Source organism: Mus pahari, chromosome 4 (genome assembly GCF_900095145.1).
Source record: "Mus pahari chromosome 4, PAHARI_EIJ_v1.1, whole genome shotgun sequence".
In the NCBI taxonomy this organism is placed as follows: domain Eukaryota; kingdom Metazoa; phylum Chordata; class Mammalia; order Rodentia; family Muridae; genus Mus; species Mus pahari.
The window spans coordinates 120,130,370-120,136,608 of NC_034593.1; positions in this window are offsets into that span (position 1 = coordinate 120,130,370).

The following is a 6,239-nucleotide window of genomic DNA, read 5'->3' on the forward strand; positions in this document are numbered from 1 at the left end:
TAATCAGAATTATCTTTCCGGAAATGTCATGGTTTATGCATTTACTAAAGCAATTCAACTGAGCTCTCCTTCCCTTCCCGGGCTGGAGAATGCAAATGTCATCACTGTAATATTACAAGTCATGGAAATGGCCCAGAAAGGAGGATTTTCATCCAAAGGTTCAAATCAAGTCCATATTTCCAGGTCCCCAATCACTTCCCTGTGTACTTTCATCAAACACTTCCAATGCACATCACACCTTACTAGACAGAGTTTTTAAAATTCCACTTTGTCAGAAAGACATGATGCAAACATTGTTTTTTAAGTTGGGAAAACAGCCTGCCACCTGCTTCTCTGTTCAGGCCTTCCTCAATACCTGACAACATCCTCCCAGAAAGTACGGTTGTTTTAGAAAGTACAGCAATGACATCATGCGCTGACCGTTCTCTCTTCAAGAGCTTACACCTTTCAGGCAAGATGTTTGAAGTAAATGTTGAGCGTATGTCCTATCTCTTTCCTGCTTTTGGTTAGCAATGTCCACAGTACCATGGAGAAGTTGAATTATGGAAAGTCACTCAATGGCCTGAGGATGCAGCTGGGAATAGAAACCAAAGACCCAACCTCTTTGGTAATGTGTTCTAGTTAGAAAACACTCAACTTGTTCTCCTAGGGAAGGAAACATTCTCTGAGAAGAAAAGGGAGATTTTTCCTGAAGGGAGAATAGTCAGGGCTTCCTCAGTTCTGCATGGGCATCCATAGTGGTTTGAAAATAGAAACGAGATGTCAAAATTCATACCTCAAAAAAGGAATAGCAAAGCCTGGAGAAGAATCTCCCTGACTTGGAGATTCCAGACACACCCCCTCACTGACAAAGTAAAAAGAGCAAGCCAACAAAGAAAACACTTATGGGGAGGGTAGAAATGGCTCCATAGTTAGGAGCATTGGTTGTTCTTACAGAAGGCCCAGGTTAAGTTCCTAGCACCCACATGGCAGCTCACAACTATTAGTAACTCCAGATTTGAGGGAATCTCAAGCCCCCTCTGATTTCTTCATGTAATAGTCACACACTGGGTATACATACATATGTGTACACAAACACTCATACACATAAAATAAAATACATCTAATTTTTTGACCTTTTAGGTATAAACTTTAAATGGTTTTATCTGACTTTCTTAATAAAATAGTATTTGCCTATTTTCACCTTTACCAGTATTTACTTTCTTTTCATTTTTAAATTAAAATGATTCCCTTTGTCTCCCCCTAATCCTTCCCATAACCTTCCCCTCACTCTCTCTCAAATTGATGACCTCATTTTGCTTATTGGTGTTATAGTTAAATGTGTATGTATATGTGTGTACATATGCATTAATACATAAATACAACCTTCTGAGTCTGTTTCATGAAGCTTGTGTATATATGATTTCAGAAATGATTAATTTTTTGATTGAATGACCAATTGTGAGGCTCATCTTGGGAGAGGCTAGTTTTCACATCTCAGAAGTCATTAGTTACCTGGGATTTTTTTCTGTAGGAGTAGGAACCTCTGAGATTTCTCTTCTTCCTCCTTAGCACATACATCTGTTGCTATTATCTATCATTGTTTGTTTTCTGTTTGGGCTGCCAACATCATGAGTGTAGCTTCTCTGTCAGTTCTTGGACACACATTCTCACCTTGTTTGGTTTCCATCCGTATTTCCAGTTAAGATGTAGGTTTTCAATAAAATCCGTTGACTATTATAATCAGAATTGGTAGTAAAATCCATGCTTGTGGAGGATGTTCATTTCCTACAGTTATTATATAGGAAAACTACATTGTTCAGAGCAGTTGTATTTCATGAGATACTAAAGAATTGTTTTTTAATTAAATTTTATTTTATTTTGTATTTATTCATCTTACACCCAGATCCCTGCCCCTCCCACAATCCTTCCCCACAACCCCTCCCCTTCTCTCTGAGAAAGTGAGAGCCATGGATAAGCCCTACCCTGGCACTTCAAGTCTCTGTGAGGCTAGGTGCTTTCGCTCTCACTGAGGCCAGACATGGCAGCCCAGATATTAAAACATATCCTACATATAGGAAACAGATTTGGGGATAGCTCCTATTCCAGTGGTTCAGGACCCACCTGAAGGTCAAAGTACACATCTGCTATATATGGGGGGCGGGGGCTAGGTCCAGCCCATGTATGCTCTTTGGTTGGCGGTTCAGTCTCTGAGAGCCCTAAGGATCCAGGTTAGTTGGTCTTCCTGTGGAGTTCCTGTCCTCTTCAGGGCCCAAAATTTGACAGCAACACAAAACATTTTGAGATGTGTTAATACTCATACAGAGGCATCAGATGCCATTACTGACATTAGAGTGTCATGACATCAATTAGATATTTTCATCCCATTTACAAAATTACTTTACAAAAGTAATGAAGCCACTCTGTCTACTGCATTTTTCAGAAAGGGAAGACTCAATTTTCAAAGTTACTTTTCATTCTAATTTCAAAGTGTCACATAAAATAAACCATCTTAAATAAAATTGTAAGAATTTAAGTTAAATAGTCATATGGAGCTGAGCAATAGCCTGAAATTTGTCAATCAATAGCCTGAAATTCGGTACACAGTGCCATAAACTTGTATTAATCAGTGATAAACACAGTTTAATTACTGGGACAGTGGGAAGTAGATGGGGGAAAGGGAACAATCATGAAGTGGGTAACCTTTCACCTGACCCATGTTGGTCAGAATCCAATGTTGGCCAGAGGGACTGGAGCTCATTCTGATGACGTGATGGTAAAACTCTGTGAGCTCAATGTGTCTGGTGGTCTTGGCACTATTCCCGGAGAACTAAAACTCCCGGTGCATTAGTAAAGACCTCAACTTTGGCCCAAATGGCAGTTTTTGTTCTGTCAAAAAAAAAAAAAAAAAAAAAAAAAAAAAAAAAAAAAAAAAAAGGTTCAGCCTGGAAATGGGCTATGGGGACACAATTTTTCCTTCTTACTGACAGACCCCATCTCTGAATTGGTGGAAGGGACTCTGGTGGTCACTTCTAGAGAAGTGATGGCCAAGACCCTGGTCTCACTCTGACCCTGGTGCTGGTGGAGTTGGACTTTGAAGAAGTCCTTCTCAAGGCCTGGTGCTATCTTTGGGGAACAGAATGAAATATAAAAGTTATCACCTGGAAAGATGGAATGATTGCATGTGCAGTCTTCTCCTCAGAGTCCTCAAGGAGATGTGATAGATAAGCTGAGAAATTTTATTCAGCAGAACTATCCCCTTGGGTATGGGGAAGAAGGAGCCATCCTCGTCTTTATTAGAGGTTAGGCACCTGAAAGCTCCCAGACAGAGTGGAAGGTTTGCAGGACTCCGCTCTAAAACACTTTCAGAGAATCTTTAGAATGCATTAGCGTGTTAATACATGGGGGGTAGCTCTGGTGGCCTGATATGGAGATTCCAGCTGCTCATCTTTTAAAGAGTAGCACTTTCCATTATCGTGTCCCCTTCTCTGCAGGGGTTTTCTTTTTTTTTAAATTATGCATTTCATATACAGAATCCTTGTGTGGTTACTATGGAGATTAATATTCTGCCCTCAGGTCTTCGAATGTGGCAGGTGCGAATGATTCCTGTTCATTTGTAGTCTCTCCTCCCCACTCTCTACCTCTAATATATTGCATATATTTCAAGCTAAGTTTGTGGCAAGGTGATAATGGTCTCTATCATCCCGTTAATGGGCCAACCCAAACACATTATACAGAAAGAATAGTGAGAAACCTCAAAGGTTCTGTAAAGGGGTTTATTACAAGGTTGGGAAGGTACAGATGTTCAGGAAAAACAATCCATACAATTACATATACAACAGAGATAAAAAAAAAAAAGACTACTAGACAATTTTCCTAAAGGAAAAACTAATATATACTGTATAACAAATTATGAGCTGGAAGTTCAGTGTGTCTCGTTTGACTTCCTGGGATAGTTTGCAGCAGTTTGGGGTGACGTGTCTTAGAGCATTTGCCTCCCCTGAATACTTAGCCTCCTATCCAGGCTTCTGTTCTACCAACGAAGCCTTAAGTGCTTGAAGGACCTGTAAATCTTTATTCTTCCCATTCTGCAGATTTTCAGGGGGAATCCTTTCAGATAGTTCGGCCTTACCTTGCATCTGTTTGATAAATATGCCTGGTCAGAAATGTCAGAAGCTAACAACACCAATTCAAATGAAAACAACTTGATTTCAAAATAAGATTTATATTGGATTATCATCCGAAGATAGATCTAGCTTTAGGAATAGTGAGGTTCACACTGTTCTCATTTGTTCAATGGTTTTTATTTTAAAGAAGAATTGATGGAATAAAGGACTATTCTAAAAGAGAGGACTGAGAAGAGAACTAATTAGCCAATCCTGATGATGTCACATAAGTGGTTTATAATCAAATGCATAAAAACAATATATATATATGAATATATGTCAGAGTATGGTAGGTTATAGCAAGAAAAAACAGGAACAGGCCCATTTCAGAAGAAATGACTACTGGGTATACTGGACTGTAACTGTGAGGCCCCTGCCAGCATTCTATGTGGGATTTTATAAGAATACTGCTTTTATTTTGAATGGAATTAAAACTGTAACTATGTTTGGCAGAAAAGGTGTCATATCCTAACATCCTCAATGAAATTATTTTAGTGGCTAGGATGAGTGGGGGAAAGTTAGAATCATGAAGACTAGTGCAGTGGTATATTGCCTCAAGACCTGAGACTGTACACATCAACTCCCACCCAGGTACTCTCCACACAGGTACTCTCAGGTCATTCCCCATTACGGCCCAGCCCTCTTCTCTGTGTGCTTGGCTGAGATGTTCAGTTTATAACTCAAGTAGGTGCTGTCTTCCTCAATAAGACCTTACTGTTCAGTCCTAGAGGATAACCAAGAGTAATGCCAACAGCCTCTAATATCTCTGGGTTACTGGGACTCCACTGGCCAACAGCCCCCAAACAAGTAACTCATCCTTGACATTTTGTTAGCTTCTAGGGTCTGACAAGGACATTATTGCCTAGTTGTAGGACTGTAGGACAGGTCCATTTGATCTCTCTCTCTCTCTCTCTCTCTCTCTCCTTCTCTCTCCCTCTCCCTCTCCCTCTCCCCCTCTCCCTCTTTCTCTCTCTCCCTCTCCCTTTCTCCCTTTCTATGTGTGTGTGTGCATAGAAGTTTCTATAATAGTAGGTTTCCATGTGCCTTTTTGAAATGTCTTTAATGCTATTTCTCTGTGTCCACATTCCCTCCTTTATACTATTCTTTGCTTCCTATCCTTAGGAACAGCTTACCACTTCCTGTTCCTTTATTTCCTATTTAATCCTTAGACCAGTGTATTCTCTCATCCTTATAACAGCCCTCCCCAACTGTTCTTTAGTAATGTCCTGACCTTTATGGCTATTCCAAGTGAAACACACCTCTCTGTAGATTCAAAATTAATATCCATGTGCGAGAGAGAAGATTCAAAAGAAACATTCACAGGTGAGAGAAAACATGTGCCCTTTGCTTTTCTGTGTCTGAGTTACTTCAATCAGAATGATTGCTTGATGCTCATCCATTTATCTATGAATTTCACAATTTCATATGTTCATCTCCGAGTCATTGAATTTTATCATAAACCATGAATAATATGAATAGACAGAGAAGTAGTGGTGGTTTCTCAAATAGAAGGGGCTAAGTGGCTCACAGAAGTTTAAAAAGAAATGTCAGGTGGGCCACAGTAACAAGTATTAACCACAGGTCAACAAGCCATGACTCCTGTTAAGAAAGCTCACTGTAGTCCCCAGTGGAGGAAGCAGAGCACTCCAGAGGTCTCTCCACACCGCAAGTCCTCAGGATCACAGGTGAGTGGAACACTATCAACTCCAGAGAATCCAGGAGGGGCTTGTGCCAGCAGGAACAGGGACAAAGGAACACTGCCTGCCAGAGGCGGGGTTCCAGTCCTATTGGGGCCACCCCTACCATCTCTCTTCTGAACCCCAGGGAAGGCAGCTGAACACTCCGGAGGACTCTCTACACCATGGGTACTGGGGATCATGGGTCCTCGGGATCACAGGAGGAGAGTCGGCCTTTCAGGGAGGGCTCTGACCCCAGGACTCAGAAGGAGGATCAGAGCTCCAGACTTCTGGACACCTGCCTTGCAAGAGGAGAGCTTGCCTGCAGAAAGTGCTCTGACCATGGGTACACAGGGGAGAGTTGGATTCCCAGGAGTGCTGAAAGAGGCTAACAGAATCACAGGAGGATCAAACTCCA